The sequence below is a fragment of the Ursus americanus genome, chromosome 5, assembly GCF_024610735.1.
Source record: "Ursus americanus isolate L20-20 chromosome 5, mUrsAme1.1.p, whole genome shotgun sequence".
Taxonomy (NCBI): Eukaryota; Metazoa; Chordata; class Mammalia; order Carnivora; family Ursidae; genus Ursus; species Ursus americanus.
In genome coordinates, this window is record NC_142131.1 from 26,369,059 (window position 1) to 26,384,970 (window position 15,912).

At 47.9% G+C, this 15,912-nt stretch overlaps 1 protein-coding gene across 1 annotated transcript in view; it reads right to left on the bottom strand.

Moving 5' to 3' along the window:
- The window catches only part of CKMT2 (creatine kinase, mitochondrial 2), a 32,960-nt gene extending 17,558 nt beyond the window's left edge, over positions 1 to 15,402 (bottom strand). The window contains exon 1 of the mRNA XM_045796364.2: positions 15,246 to 15,402. The gene's annotated coding sequence lies outside the window, so the exon portion shown is untranslated. The remainder of the gene's footprint in view (positions 1 to 15,245) is intronic.
- Positions 15,403 to 15,912: the final 510 nt, after the last annotated feature.

Genomic DNA, 15,912 nt, shown 5'->3' on the forward strand with positions numbered 1-15,912 from the left:
GACTTTTAATAAGGTGAGTATGGCATGGCTTTACACACAATTCTAAGAGCAGCCTTTTGAGGTCCACTCTCTTCCTTGATTGTATTTTGGGAACTGGGATCAGTCTATGAACTTTATGCTTCCAGAATCTCCACCTAGAAGTCTCTATGTAACATCTGTTTGAGCAATACTAGGGAGAAACTTGAATATCTCAACCAAAAGCACCAGATTCCTTGAAAAAATTTAGGACGTTATTTTTCTGCACTAGCCCAGGACATCAGATTATCAGAGAGCCTTTCTTCTGTGCTAATTCCCTAAGTCTTAAAGACAACAGACATTAGTAGTCCTCAGACAAAATAAATGGGCCATTTCTTAAAGTTGTCCTAGGGACTTGGACTGCTGGCCCAACATGAATCTCATCTGGGGGCTGTTGTTGGTCTCCTTCCAAGAGTAAGCGAGGGCTCCTCGGAGAACTGCACTGGTACTTGCTGGCCCTTGCGGGTGGCAGGCAGCACTCATGTACATCTTTCGGCTCTGTTTTAGCTGCGTCCACACCCTCCAGTCTCCTTCCTGAGCAGAAAGGTAATGAGGTCATCTGAGGTTTATCGTAGAACTCAGCAAAGTAAAAGGAAGCTTTTTCTAAATTCTTTCCAGAAAATATAAGGGCCAAAAAGTAAGCCAGGACAGTTCAGACTAAGAAATCCATTTGTTCCTGAGCTTGACTCGGATGTCTTGATCTTTATTTTTCTTTCCTTAATTTGCTTGGGCACTGTTACGCGTTCACATCAGAGTCTGAGAAGACCGATCTTAAGCAGAGTCAGGAGGAAGTGGAGGGAATGGTGTCATGTGCACCTCACTGACAACTGGTGGGCTTCAGAGATCTTCTTTCCGTGACAGTGTTGTGTAGCTGGGTGTCGGACTCCAAATATTCATGTTTGAAATGTCATAGCTCTATTTGGTTTCTGGAAATAACATTAATTTACATGCAAGAGTTCCAACGTTGTACTCTTGTCTGAGCCACGACATAGGATTCCTGTCAGTAACCCTGCGGAGGCTTGGGCTGCAGCAAGCTAAGCAGTCCTGGAGCTGAAAATCGTCAGTGCTCTTGCTTGCATTCCTCCTAGAGAGTTGACACAGACTCAAAGCTTTGGTGACTTCCTTGACTCTACATGGCTCTCTTTTCAGGAAACACAGAAACATTGAATTTCACTGCTGAGATCCCAGTCGATAAACTTGAGAGTGAGACTGAGCTAAAGGTCTCATCAAACAGCCTAGGGACCCGGGGAGCAGCTGCTCCCCAAAGACCCAGAGCCAGGCTTGCGATAAAACCATTTCTCCTCGTGACTAGATGAAATCTCTGTTGTGCCTTAAAAGTTCGTCTTTGAAAAGCTGCAACAGGCAGAACACCGCTTTGTCTTACAGACTCTGTCACCTGGGAGGCCCCAACTATTATAAGCACTCTGTGCAGGTGAAGCCCCTGCTTCCAAGAGGCTGGATTCGTTATTTGCATAGGTGGTAAGATGGTGGGTAACCTGTGGCATAAATAAGTCAAGCTGGAAAAAGGTATCTAAGAGATAACCCATGCCCTCCAAAGTGGTATTTGGCTTTGCCTAGTTTCCGAACATGGTGGTTCTGTAAGTCAGTCTATCTTGTGAAACCACCAGGACAAAAGTTTGAAGCATAAAGAAATCTGACGCCTCCTTGCAAAGCTTTTTAATTTTTTTGATTCTCTCCATGCCCCAAGCATTGGCATAACATATTGTCCTGTGAGGAGATGGTTGGAGAGAGGAGACGAGGGGCTGGAGCAGCTGCGGTGCTTCTCCAGGGACAAAGGCCTCACTCTTAGGAGGGGAGAGGGCTCCACTTTAAGGCTTTGGCTTCTGCTGTTCTTTTTGCCTGACTGCTTGCTTGAAATTAGGCATCAATCCCAGTTTCTCTGAATAATACCCTGTTTGTTTCCTTCTTGAAACTCATTCCCATCTCTCACTGTTTTATCTGCTTTGTTTACTGACCATCTCCCCCAAATAAACGATAAGCCCCCAAAGGAAGGGACTTGGTCTCTTTGCTCACTGTTGTATCACCATTGCCTAGCACAGGCCTTGGCACTTGGTAGGCTCTCAGTAGCGTTATTTAATAAATGCATTCTGCGCTTCTTGCTGGGATAGGAAGCCACACTGTGGCTTGCCAGGGTCCACACGAGAATGCTCGTGTCAGCTGAGTGGGCGCAGTGGGGGATGTGAGGCCGGAGAACCGGGCCAGTCAGAGGACTGCAAGGACGGGCCCAGGAGCACAGGCAATGGAGAAATTTGGAAGCCAACTTCCCTCAGCCTTAGGACACCCAGTGGCCAGCATTCCCTGGGAGTGGGATCCGGACTGACTTTGGGGGAAAGAGGCAAATGTCAACTAAAAAAACTCCTTGGGAATTTTATGAAAGCTCACACAGCACATGTACACACACATTCAGGGACTGTCATGGGGCCCAGAACACCCTGGACACAGTGCACCAGACGGACTTTCAGGTTGAGAGCTCTAGAGCTCCGTACTGAGCTCTCTGATATATCTATTATTATGTGTATTTATATATATATATATATATATATATATATATATATATATATATATATATACACACACACACACCATATATCTAACACATTCTAATACAGATATACAAAATATATACTATATAAAATGTGTTTTAAAATATCAAAACAGAGGGAGGCAAACCATAAGACTCTTTTTTTTTTTTTTTTTAAAGATTTTATTTATTTATTCGACAGAGATAGAGACAGGCAGCGAGAGAGGGAACACAAGCAGGGGGAGTGGGAGAGGAAGAAGCAGGCTCATAACAGAGGAGCCTGATGTGGGGCTCGATCCCATAACGCCGGGATCACGCCCTGAGCCGAAGGCAGACGCTTAACCACTGTGCCACCCAGGCGCCCCCAAACCATAAGACTCTTAATCATAGGAAACAAACTGAGGGTTGCTAGAGGAGAGGTGTGGGGGTCTGGGGTGACTGGGTGATGGGCATGAAGGGGGGCACGTGATGTAATAAGCACTGGGTGTTACATGACTGATGAATCACTAAATTCTACCCCTGAAACAAATAACACACTATACGTTAACTAAATTGAATTTAGATTAAAAATTTTTAAATAAATAAAATCAGTTTACTTCTTGTGCTTTTGTGCTATTGCAATAAACCATACACATTTGATTTGGTACAGTTATTACGGTTTGGCTAAGTATCGCTTCCTACCGCCCCTCCAGTCTGGACTTTACTGTCCGTCTTCCCCGTGACTGAGGCAGAGCCTGGTGCCTCAGTCTGCAAGAAACTTCTCTGTGTCCCCCTAGCCCGAGTTGACTGCTTGCTCTCTGCGCTTCCACAGCACTCCTGGGCTGCTCATCCGTGTCCACGTGTGCTGCACAGGTGTTGGACACCTGTCGGTGAACTCAGCTGTCCTGTAGCTCCTGTCCTGTTAAGGGACTGCCCACTATGTTTGCACCGTCTTCCCAGCCGATGGCAAAAATCTTCAAGTATGGGAAGCTACCTACCTGTCAGATCCTTGCACATAGTAGCTGATCAATAAACAGTTCCTCTCTGACTTATTTTTGAGCCGTGCTTTGCCTGTTTTCCAGAAGAAGGAAATCTTACCAGCCTCCTGCTTAAATCCTTTCGGACAACGCCCGTAGGTCTAAGGGAGTGGACTCTTTCCCTTGGGCTATTTCTCCAGGCACCTTTACCCCTCTAGCCTGGCTCCTTTGCTCCCAAGTACTTCTCACTTTGGATTTGCTATAAAGCCTCAGGCCTGGTATCTCAGCCAACTTAGACTCAAGTTTTGACGCAGGAAGCTAGCTTACAAAACTAAGGAAAAAAATATACTTACATTAAACATCCCTTTCAGCTTTTGATTTTGAAATCCTATCATCAAAGCAACCAAGAGAGGCTGGTAGGCTGGATTTCAGCATTTCCCTGCTCGGGTTCTTGGTCTCTACAAGCTGCCCAGGAGCGGAGCAGCCCCGTGCAGGCTCCTGATCTCTGGACCATAACAGACCGGCCCCGCAGAGCCCGCTCGGCCCGACCTCAGCTGTTTCCCAGTGAGATGGGGAGAGGGTGTCCCACAGGTGACAGTCAAAGCCTCTCCGAGAGGCATGAAGCCTCCCGTGTGTGTCCCTCCTGCCATCAGGAATCCTCTGACCGAGAAGGCAGGGAGGGAAGGAAGAAGCAGATGAGGAACAAGTGTTGGCTATTGGGGAAATTTAACTAAAATCCGGCATCCCAAAATGCCTCTCCACAAAACAGAGGTAAGACTTTTTCTTACTAAGCATTAGGGCAGGCCGCGACGCACCTCACAGGCAGCCCATAAAGAAATCGCGAAACCAGAACACACCTTGCCCTTTTAGAGAACCATGCTGATAGACCCCGTTACCTCCATGATGTCGCGGTAACTCAAGTAAGACCTAACAGCACTATTTGTCACACAGACCTTACTCTAAGTTCGCCTGAAATTGGGGCGGCCATTTGTGTTAGCTAATTGCCTTTAGCCAAAGGAAAAATTCGCTTCTCCTGTCTCTGTGACAGCAGGTAGTTTTAGAGCTTGGAGCCTCGCACCTAAGTTGAACCACTAGCATCCCCCTGAGACCGGGAGGTAGGGGCCTATCTTCCTCGATGTATACATTTCAAAGAGATGGCTCCCAGGCCCTTGGAAAATCATTTCTAGGTTGTAAAACTGTCTGGAGGCTTACTTCCTCTTAGAGAGATTTATATATATCGCAAAGGGACAGAGGAAGAATTTACAAGTTTTCTAAAGGAAATGCTCAAAGAAAAGGGGAGCGGCTCTTTCCCTTGTTTGACTGGGGAGCAATAATTTTGTTTCCTCCCCTTCCCACACGTGGGGGAGTACTGTGTCAGGAGCTCAGCGGGGCTCCAGCAAGGGTGGACATCCCTCAGCGCTGATCCCACACTTTGAAGAGACAAGACCCAGTGACCATAGGATGAGGTCACAATTTTTCTTGGTTCTCAAGCTCACTGGCCTGCACATGACGGTGTGTAATAAACATTGGGTGAGAGAGACAATGAACATAAAGACCCCAAATCAGAAGGGACTTGAGCAGTCATTTAGCTCAGCCTGAATGCAAGCACCCCTTTCCCTTCAGCCCCCCTAAACACCAGCAGAGCTGGGCATCTTACCACTTCCTAAAGCAACTCATTTCACTGTTGCATAACTGTAATTATAATTTTTTCCACATTTTAATAAGGGGAAGGAATCAAAATTAGAGTTTTTTCAAAGCCAGGTACTTTCTTAACAATAATCCCAAGGTGTAGCTCTCTTGCCCCCTGTCACAGATGAGGGAACTCAAAAATAGAGAGGTTAACTAAAAGCCCAAGGTCACACAGAAAAAGGAAAAGCACATATTGAGTTTCCATAGGCACTCATTTAAATGAAGATCCTGTTTTTACTTACAAGATTTAATAATAAACACTATTACAGCATGTTGGGATGGAGCCAACCTCCTTGTCTCCCAAGGAATACAGCAGCCAGCCAGTTCTACTGGCCTTGGTCCCTCCTGGTTTCTCAGGGATACGAAATGGGTTTCTCTCAATCAGGGTTTGCATAGGGGGCTCTGGGCACCCCTGAGGGGAAGCAGAACAAGAGGGTGAACCCTCAGGGCTTCCTCCACCCTCCAGGAACACCACTGACCGCGTACTTGCAGAAGTAGTCAGATGGTGTGGGTCAAAGTTACTGTGAGTGACACCAACATGCTTCAGGTGGAGACAAGTCACAGTGGGCAGTGGCGAAGGGAGAGGGAAGACAGGACAATGAGGTGTGAAGACAGGTATCTTTCTATTTATTTGTTTGATAAATATTTGATAAATATTGAAGTGCTTATTACGGGGCAGCTTTTACAGCGCTCACAGTCTGAAGGGAGAACTCCTGTGTAGCACTCATTATGTGCTGGGCTTTGTGGTTATTACCCCCATTTAATCCTCCCAACAGACCCATGAGGTGGACGCTCTGATTATCCCCATTTCACAGACAGGCAAATGGAGGTCAAGAAAGGTAACATGACTTGCCCAAACCACAAAGTTCCTGAGTGGCAATGCTGGAATTCAAGGCCAGTCTCCCTGTCTGTAGTTCTAACCAGCACCCCTCCTACACCACCGCAAGTGGTGTTCGGGAGAGGTGTTCTGCCAGGGGAGCCAGAGCCCCGTGGGAGCTCCTGGGAGGATATGGTCTGGTTTGAGACCATACCGTTCAGCTACACTGCGCTTGTCTGGTTTTAATCAGACCAACGTATTGCCCCACCTGCCCTGGGACTAGTACCAGGTCACAACCCACAGAGGATTTGGGTGGAAACAATGACTAAGCACCACGTGCACGAACAGGTGCCTATGGATGTCTGCACGCATCACCTCTTTCTGGCCAGCTGCTCTCCAGGCATCTTCCAGGTGGGAGAAGAGCCATTGCGCTCAGCCTATGCCAGATTTAATCTACCTGTGAATGCTGCAGAAAGGAAGAGAGGAATGGAGGCGAATTATACCCCTGTTCCATGCCTAGGTCCACAATCTTCAGGATGAGGACAAGCATCCTGGGCCACAGTCACTAATCTAAATTTGGCTTTGGAGGGACTCTATGGAAAACAATTGTCCTGAAATTTAGAGAGTTGAATTAAACTGGGACTGAATCTGCCTAGGATTTGTGGTGGCTGCCTATCCCCAAAGGCCCAAGGAAAACCATGATCTGGGCACAGCCCTGACTAAATCTAGATTCCAGAGCCCTTGCAGCTTCCAGGGACAGAGCTGAATGAGGCCAAGGACAACCACTCAGTGCACGGCCCATGCAAAGTGTGAATGCAGCCTCCACAGGGGAGAAGATCACACTGCAGCCTGACAGCTACCCTTGAATCTCATTTACTCATCCATCCATTTGTCCATCTGTCTGGCTCTCTATCCATCCACTCAACAACATTAGAGAATCAATCCCTGTGCCAGATTCTGGGGCTGCCCTCCAGAAGCTTATGGTCTGGAATGAGAGAGAGATCCTTATAAAAACAGATCATTATAATCAAAAGTGACATGAGCAAAGAGGATTACCAGGGGAGAAGACCCAAGTCTACCTGATATATCAAGATTTTTTTAGAGAAGGTGAAAACTGAGGGTAAGCATTTAGAATGCTTATGGCACTTTGATAGAGAAATTTTAATTAAGAAAATTTAAGCTGATATTTTCTATGCCTGTATTTTCTTTTTCTAGTAATTGTACCTTATTATGTTTTACAAATGTATTAGTCTGCTATGGATTAGAAATTAATGACAGCCTTTGCTACAGACAGTTTGAGAAGTGCTGCTCGGTTTCCTTACCTATACAATGGGGCTAATCGTAGGACCTACGCATAGAGGTTTTGTGAGGATTAAAGGAGCCCTCAGCACAAACACTGACATACAGGAAACAGGCAGTAAGTGTCAGAAGTTCTTGTGGCTAATGTTACTAAATTGGTAAATTGGTGAGAAAGGGAAAGGGGTCTAAAGGCAGGGAAATCAGGTCCTAGTGTCCTGGAATAAACTAGGCAGGAGATGTTCTGGGACTCAGCCATGGTGGTGGGAAGGCTTCGTGGAGACAGATGGAAGAAGTTCCAAGATACTTAGTGGGTGGGCTCAGGGGGCTTTTGTGACCAGTCAGATGTGGGCATGAGAGTCATGAAGGAGTCCTGGAAGACTCCCAGGTTTCTGACTTGAGGGTTTCACTTGAATGGGAACTCTGGTTGGGGAGAAGCTTTGGGGTGTAGGCAAGGACAGGATGATCAGGTTGAACCGGGGTACCTGGGAGGCATTCCAGAGGGGGTGGCTTTTCTCTCTCTCTCAATCCCTCTCTTTCCCTCTTTCTTTCTTTCATAAGTTCCACCCCAAACATTGGGCTTGAACTCAAAATCCCAAGATCAAAAGTCACATGCTCTACTGACTGAGCCAGCCAGGTGTCCCTGGATGTTCTCTGTCTTTTAATGTGATTGAGGCCTCGTGAGAAAGGTCTAGACTGGAGAGGATGGGAATTGTCCAACCATCCACCTGTTCTGAAATCCTCTCATTGGGCTTTCTGGGGGCTCGCCCAGGCCCTCCTTGGGTACCAGCAGTGACAGGGAACTAGCGGCCATGGACAGACAGGTGTAGCAGCATGATCAGAGGTTCTGAAGCCAGAAAGTCTGGATTTGAATACAGCTCTGCCACTCACAATTCTCTATTGTCTTGAGAAAGTTACTTTGCTTTCCATGTCTTTGTTTTCTCAAATATAAAATGAAGATAATCAGGATGAGAAAGGAGTACAGAGATAATCCAGGGGGCGTCCGCGCACAGTCCCTGGCCCTTACTATGGGTGGAACGTGTGTCCACTTTTGCTAGTATCACTTGGCGCTACTTTTCAGAGGTTCCTCTACCTGCTGCCACTGCGTTTGAGGACGTTCTCCCTTGACCTTGGCAAACAGCCCAGCTTTGTCCAAGGGAAGTGTCTGAGGGCTTCCTCACTCCTCATGATTGACGGAGTTACCAACTGAGCGCACTCCCAACACCCACCAGTGACGTGGGAAGGCCCGAGGGGGTGAGTATAGAGCCTGCCGAGAGCCACACAAGGTTCTTCCCAGCGATGTTTTTGTCTGACACCCTCTGCCCTGCCCCTCAGCTGGCCACTTCTTTGGTCAGGCTGTCTTCTAGGGCCTTCCTGGGTTTGCTCCGCTGAGACGGACCCTTGTCCCTAGGCTCCCCCATCTCATGATCATGCCTGGTCCCCTTGGGATGCGCATCCCTGGAGGGCCAGGACTGTTTCTGCCCTCCGGACTGCAACCCTTCTGGGCCTATGGCTTCCTCCCAGGGGCCCTCCTTTCCTTCAGCCCGCAGATCTTCTCCTTCCAGGACCTATCCGCAGGGACTTCTCAGGCCTGCTGCTTGCCCAGGGGACCCCTGAGCTGGAGAGCAAGAGCTTTTCTGCAGGACAGTTACACTTAGCTGCTCCAAGTCAGAAATTCTGCTGCGGAGACCATGCTACACAGAGGGTGCACAGACACAAGGAGAGATGCTCGCCATCACTAGTCACCAGGGCAATGCTAATCAAAAGCACACCTATCAGAGTGGCTAGAACAGCAAGACCAGAAATAACAGGTATTGGCAAATGCGGAGAAAACGGAACCCTTTGCACCCTTGTTGGTGGGAATGCAAATTGGTGCAGCCACTGTGGAAGACAGTGTGGGGGTTCCTCAAAACTGAAAATAGAAATACCACAGGATCCAGTAATTCCACTACTGGGTATTGACCCAAAGAAAACAAACACTAATTCAAAAAGATATATGTACTTCTATGCTTATTGCAATATTATTTACAACAGCCAAGAATATGGAAGCATCCCAACAGCCCATCAATGGATGAATGGATAAAGGACAGTGGTGCGCGTGCGGACACACACACACACACGCACACACACAGAGGAATAGGACTCAGCCATAAAAAAGAAGGCGATCTTGCCATTTGCAACAACATGGATGGACCTAGAGGGTATGATGTTAAGTGAAATAAGTCAAAGAGAAAGAAAAATACCACATGATTTTACGTATATTTTGGAATTTAAGAAATAAAACTGAACAAAGAAAAAAAGAGAAAACAAAAACAAACAGACTCAAATACAGAGAACAAGCTGGTAGTTGCCAGAGGGGAGATTGGTGGGGGATGAAGAGGTACATAGTGTCAGTTATGAAATAAGTTACAGAGATGAAAAGTACAGCATAGGGAATATAGTCAGTAAGACTGAAACATTGTTTGCCGACAGATGATGCTTACACTTACACAGTGAGCACTGAGTTCTGTACAGAATTGTTGAATCATTATGTTGTATGCCTGAAACTAATGCAACATTGTATGTTAGTTATACTTCAGTAAAAAATAAAATTAAGAAAAGTATTTGTGAGGATGTGGAAGAAAAGGGAACCTTTGCACACTGTTGGTAGGAATGTAAAGCAGTGTGTTGATAACTCAAAAATTAAAAAACGGAACTACCGTATGATCCAGCATCACCGCTTCTGGCTATATGTTCAAAGGAAATGCAATCAGTATCTCAAGGAGAAATCTGCATTTTCATGTTCGTTACAGCATTTATCATAATCGCCATACTATGAAACTCAACGTCTGCCCCTGGATGAATGGATAAAGAAGACATCTATGTATACAATGGAACAGTATTTAGCCATGAGAAATAAGGACATCCTGCCGTTTGCTGCAACGTGGGTGAGCCTTGAGGACATGGTGTAGGTGAAATAAGTCAGACAAAGAAGAATACTGTATGACATCACTTACATGGAATCTAAAAAACTGAATTCTTAGTAGAGTGGTGGTTACTAGGGGATGGGGAGTGGAGGAAATGGAAAGATGCTGGTTCAAGGTTATTTCCACTTATAAAGATTTCTGAGTATCTAATGTATACTATAATGATGATTAATAATACTGTATTAGATCCTTGAATAATACTGTATTAGATTAGTTGAGAGAGTAGATCGTAAATGTTCTCACCACAAAACAGAAATGGTAATTATATGATGCCATAGAGGTGTTAGCTAATGCTATGATGGCAATCATTCATTTTACAATATATACTTGTATCCAATGTACCCTTTCAACTTATACAATGTTATGTGCCAATTACACCTCAATGAAGCTGGAGGGGAGCAATAAATAAAGGCCCATGCAAAGGGAAGGATAGGCCTTCTTTTGGTCTTAAAAGGCTCCTGACGAGTAGGGCTGAGGAGGGTTATGGAGAAGGAGGTAGACAGGGTGCAGCATAGCCCTTCCCTTATCAGATGTGATCCAATCACCTGGACTGTTCAGTGAGACACTACAACAATTTTGGGAAGTGAACCAAGAAACCTCTATTAACAGGTGCATAGCCACTGGCCCAGCATCACACTTTGAAAACCCATTCTGCAGAAATAAAGCTGCCAGTATAGAAGAAGAGAGTCACAGGTTGATTCTGGAGCACTGTTTGCAGTGGCAAACAGACAAAGCCTGGAAGTCACCTGTCCATCAGAGAGAGAAGGGTTGTATTAAGTGTGGCACATTTAGATGGTGGAATATTCCGCAGCTAGTAAAGAATTAGTTAAAATTGTCTTCACTTAACCTGGATGAACATCTATGCCATATTTTTTCTAGGTTAAAAGGAAAAACTACTTGCATAGTAATGAGTGGTTCCAGTTTTATAACAGTGTAAGTATATATGCATTTGCATATATTTATGTGAACATACAGTATTGAAGGTTATTCATACTAGTTATTCAAACTGCTAAAAGGCTTACTTCAGAACAAGAGACTTGGAGGAGGCATGTTATTAATTTTTTAATAGAACTCTGTATTGTGTCACTTGTAAAAATAAGCATGTATAATTTTATGATTAAAAAAGTAACAAGCTAAAAAGTAAATCAACTGTGAAGTGTGTTAGAAGTCCAGATTTCTAGACTGTATCTTTTGAATGAGTTTCTGTAAGAATGGGGCCATAACATGTGTATTTGAAAAAAAGCCTCACAGGTGATTTCAGAGTCTCTACTGGGTCTGGGAATCTAAGCCTTAAGAACTCCATCTATATAATGGGCTCGACGAGACCTCTCCCCAGGTGTTATGAGAATTAAGTGACAGGCTGCAGTGGGTACCAACTATATGCAAGTCCCTTCTCCCGAATGACCCCAAGGCTATGGGAGAGTTACTACACTCTCCCAAAAGCCACCTCTGATCATCCCAACCAGCAATGGTCTGCCCCTTCTCTGAATGTTTGTTAATTTTAGCTTATGCTTTTCACATTTAAAGTATTCCATGTAATTTTTTTTTTTTTTTTTTTTTTGTAATCTGAGAAGAAGACTACATTCTAGAGGGAACCCACTGATACCTTCAGATCCACTGATCATGCTCTGAAAACTGACATCTGAGTTGACTAAATGGATTTAACTACTTGGGCTCCTAAGTTCTTCTCCAAACCCCTATTATCAGGGGATCTTATCCCCAGTTGACAATCCCTCACCTACTGGCATTTCACCTACCTCTGACCCTTCGTTCTGCCTTTCCACTTGGAATGTCCTTTCCATTCCCGCATGCCCAGTCAAACCTGTCTTTTTTTTTTTTTTTTTTTAACTAACATTTATTGAGCTCCTACCATGAGCCGTGTACCATGCAAGGAGCCTTACAAACAACGTCTTCAATCTTGGCAACAATACTGCCAAGTAAGCATTATTTTGTAGGTGGGGGAAACAGGCTCAAGAGAGATTAGGTGACCTGTTCCAGGTCTTGGGACATGTTGAAAGAGCTGGGATTTGAACCCAGGTGTGTCTTTGGCCCTGGATTTGGGCTCCTCGCAGACCACAGCACCTCCCAGGCAGCCTGCCCTGATCAGTAATCAGAGGGAAAGCACCTGTGATTTAAGACGGAACCCTCCACCCAGACTCCCCAGACCGTAGAAATGCATTTATCACAACAGCTCCCAGACACAGAAATGTCCCCTCAAAGCATGTGACTCCCCAGACTCTCGCAATATTATAAGGCATTCTCCTTCCTTGTCCTCAGGCTCCTGAGGTAGCCCAGATGTCAGGGCTCCTCTGTCTGCCCCACTCAGACACCAGGTGCCTGTCATGCCTGCCGGCCATGCAGGGGACACTGAGCCAGCTTGCCTTTTTCTAAGCAAGTGGGGCCCGGGCTTCGCTTCTCTCTCCTTCCCTTCTGTCTTCTCCTTTATACAGAAGTAGCGGCTGCAGGAGTGAGGAGGTTGTATCTAGCCCTCACCCCATAAAAGCTGTCTGCCTGTTTCCCTAACTTAGAACACCTCTGTGACTACTGATTTGAAAAGCATCAGGGCTAAAATCTGGCAGAATCCCTGGGCTCCAAACCAGGGAGGTTTCTATCTGGGGTGCAAGATCACAGCAAAAGGTGATAATATTGTGTTTGTTGCTATTTGTCCTCTCTGTTAAAAATAAGAACCACCATATTAAATCCTTTGGTCACTGTGCCCAGGAGCTGTTTATCTCTCTGTCCTAGGCAGGCATATTGGGAGTCTGGGTCCTGGTCTAATAGTTTTGTCGAGTTCTGTCACATCCTGGAATGTGGAGGCCTTGGGCTCTGTCACTGCCTCAATTTGGAGATTCCTGGTCTTCCTGACTATCCTGGATAAAGACGCCATGGCTGCCTTTCTGCTGACTCAGAGTTATTTCTGATCCAGTGGCGTCCACGTGTTCGAACTCCTTGGGGCTGGAGGGCAGTGGAGGGCAAGGGGAGGACCACGTGTCAGCTTTCTTCCCGAGAGTCACCCCAAAACAGAGGACATCCTCGGGGTTGGACCCGCTCCACAGAACACTCTGAACGAATTCCCATGATGCCAGTCTACTAGGCCAGCAGAAAATGGCTGCCCCCTCCCAGCTCTCCCAGAGAGCAAAGGGTTCAAGTTACTTCATCACCACTAGATGTACCGTCACCCACGGGCACCGTTGGTCATCTCTGTTCTATTCAGTGAGTGGCAAGTCGTAAGCAGGAGATATTTATAGTCCTTCCCTGTAAACCAGAGGCCTCTCCTAGGGCTCCTGATAACGTACACATATGACCATTACCAGACCATCTCTCACAGGTAAATTGTTTTCAAGAAAATAGTAAGTTAGGAACCATCTAGTCCTGTGAAATGCTGTGAAGGAGAGGATGCCTTCTGCCCTGCCCAAGGAAAGGATTCTTTGTGAATTCGACGCAAGGGTGGGTGTGACCTCCAACAGTCACCTTCAGGACTGGCTCTCTGCAGGACTCCTGGCTCAGTGGGGCAGGAACTCCCAGCTGACACATAGATGACAAATGTCTCCTCTAAGCTGTGGTGGAGATGGAGACCAGGGGTCTCTAAGTCAGGGGCAAAGTCTGTCTCAGAACCAGTCCTCTTCCTGCCTCTGAATACCCAGGACTCCCCATTCTCCATCCCACCTCCCAACCCATGATTTTCTGGACCTTCCTCAGGCACCCCTTTAGGAAAACTGACCTGGCCTGTGGCCCGTTCTCTAAGGATAGGATTTCATCATGAACTGGCAGAGTCCGCAGAGGCAGGTGGCCCTCGTGCCCTTTGCTGACATCGAGCCTTAGCCCACCGAATGGCTAACTCTAAAGGCTGGGGGGGGGGGGGCGGGGGGGAAGCACCTCTCAGTGCAGGGACAGAAGTGGAGCGCCCACACAGCTAATACCACCTAAACATCCTCTAAGAGCCTGCGCAGTCAGGAAGCCCCCTTGCCAAGTTCTGGTGGTGGTGGTGTTCTTCTCCTTGAGCGGAGTTAGCAGACCAAGGACACGAGCTCAAAAACAGAGCAGAAGCAGCCCTTCTGGAAACAGCACAGCCGCTGACCGGGCATCACCTTGTCACAAGGGCACCAACTGCCCCCTCACGTGATTCCAGTTGACCCCGCGCAGGGTCGCAGAGCCAGGGCAGCGCTGGAGGGAGGGTCTGAAGGGCAGCACTAAGGAGAGCCAAGGGAGGGTGGCCTGTTCGGGCACATGTCATCTCCACACCACCAGAGCACGGGAAGGCAGAGATGGCATCCACTCGAGGGACAAAAGCAGGGTTGACCGTAAACCGCCGGGAGCCAACCAAGCGAACAAGCAAACATGAAACACATTTTGCCAGAGATGAAACACGCTTAGGCCAGTCGTGCGGCGTTTTTACGTCCAGTGGGGGCAAAACGGTTGCGGGGCTCGTTAAGGGATTAGTGATTTCAAAAAGGACTCTCTAGCAAGAGTATTAGCCAATTTAAACTGGGCCCAGCTGTTGGGTTAATGAGTAATTCGCTCCTTTTGAGGGCCTCAGAACGTTCATTTCCCACGTATTTATCCCGAGCCACTTACTCGCACCTGTTTTGAGGCTGCCGAGGCTGAAAATCATTCCCCAGAAACAAACGCATTAGTTGAGGGTTAAGGCCCCAAATACAGAGACATTTAGATTTTCCCTCAGGAAAAGTGCCTAATTCGCCGTCAAAAACAAGCAGACGTGCAAGGTGCCGAGCTGCGGCAGGGAATGGCCTGCGCCTGTGTGCAGGGAAGGGGCGAGCGGCAGCAAGGCCCGCACTCTGACGCCTTCCTTAGGGAGTCACCACGAACCCCTCACCCGGGAGCGGTGCCGCCAGAGCGGTGCCCCGTGCCACGAGGTCCCGACCCGCAGCCCTCGGCCCACGGCTCACAAGGCCCCTCACCCTGGCTCCAGCAATGCCCCCGCTCTGGTTCAGGGGCTCACTGACCTTGGAGCCGGAGTCTCCCACGTCCCGCTGCCCGCAACAGCCGAGAAGCGTAGCCGCAGCTGGCGGGCCTTGGCCTTGAAAAGGCTCCGGGCTGGGCGGGGCCGGGGCCCACGTCGGCCAATCCCGTGTCTCCCGTCGGACGTCAGGACGCGCTGGCTCCCACTGCGTGCCCTTGAAGGCCGGCCTCGGACTCTTCCCCCACCCCGGGTCCTGGCCTCTCTAGCACCTGCCCTTTCTCCGAAACGTTGCCCTCCCCCACGTCCGGTCCTGGAGGCCGCCGCTCCCGGGGCTCGGCCAGGTTCGGGGCCTGCAGCCTGGCTGACTGACCGCCCCGCCCCGCCGCACCCGGCTTTGGGGTGGAAGCGCCGGCAGGGGGGCTGCCGCACCTGTTAGGGGATTTGTTTCCACGTTCCTTCAGCAGCCCCATCCCGGAGGGGCACGGAGACAGGCGGCTGACTCTGGAGAATAACCCCCCCCGCGCGCCCCAGCCGAGCAATGAGAGGTAGAAGATGTGTAAAGCTCCCTCTCTCCAGCGGCTCACCAGGCTCTGAGCCAGGGACCAGAAGATGTCCTTCCAACTTGTTGTCTAGGGCCTGGATTCAGGGACAACGACAATCACGTTTCTCTTTTAGATCAAGCCATCTGAAGCAGACTGCCAATTTCCCTT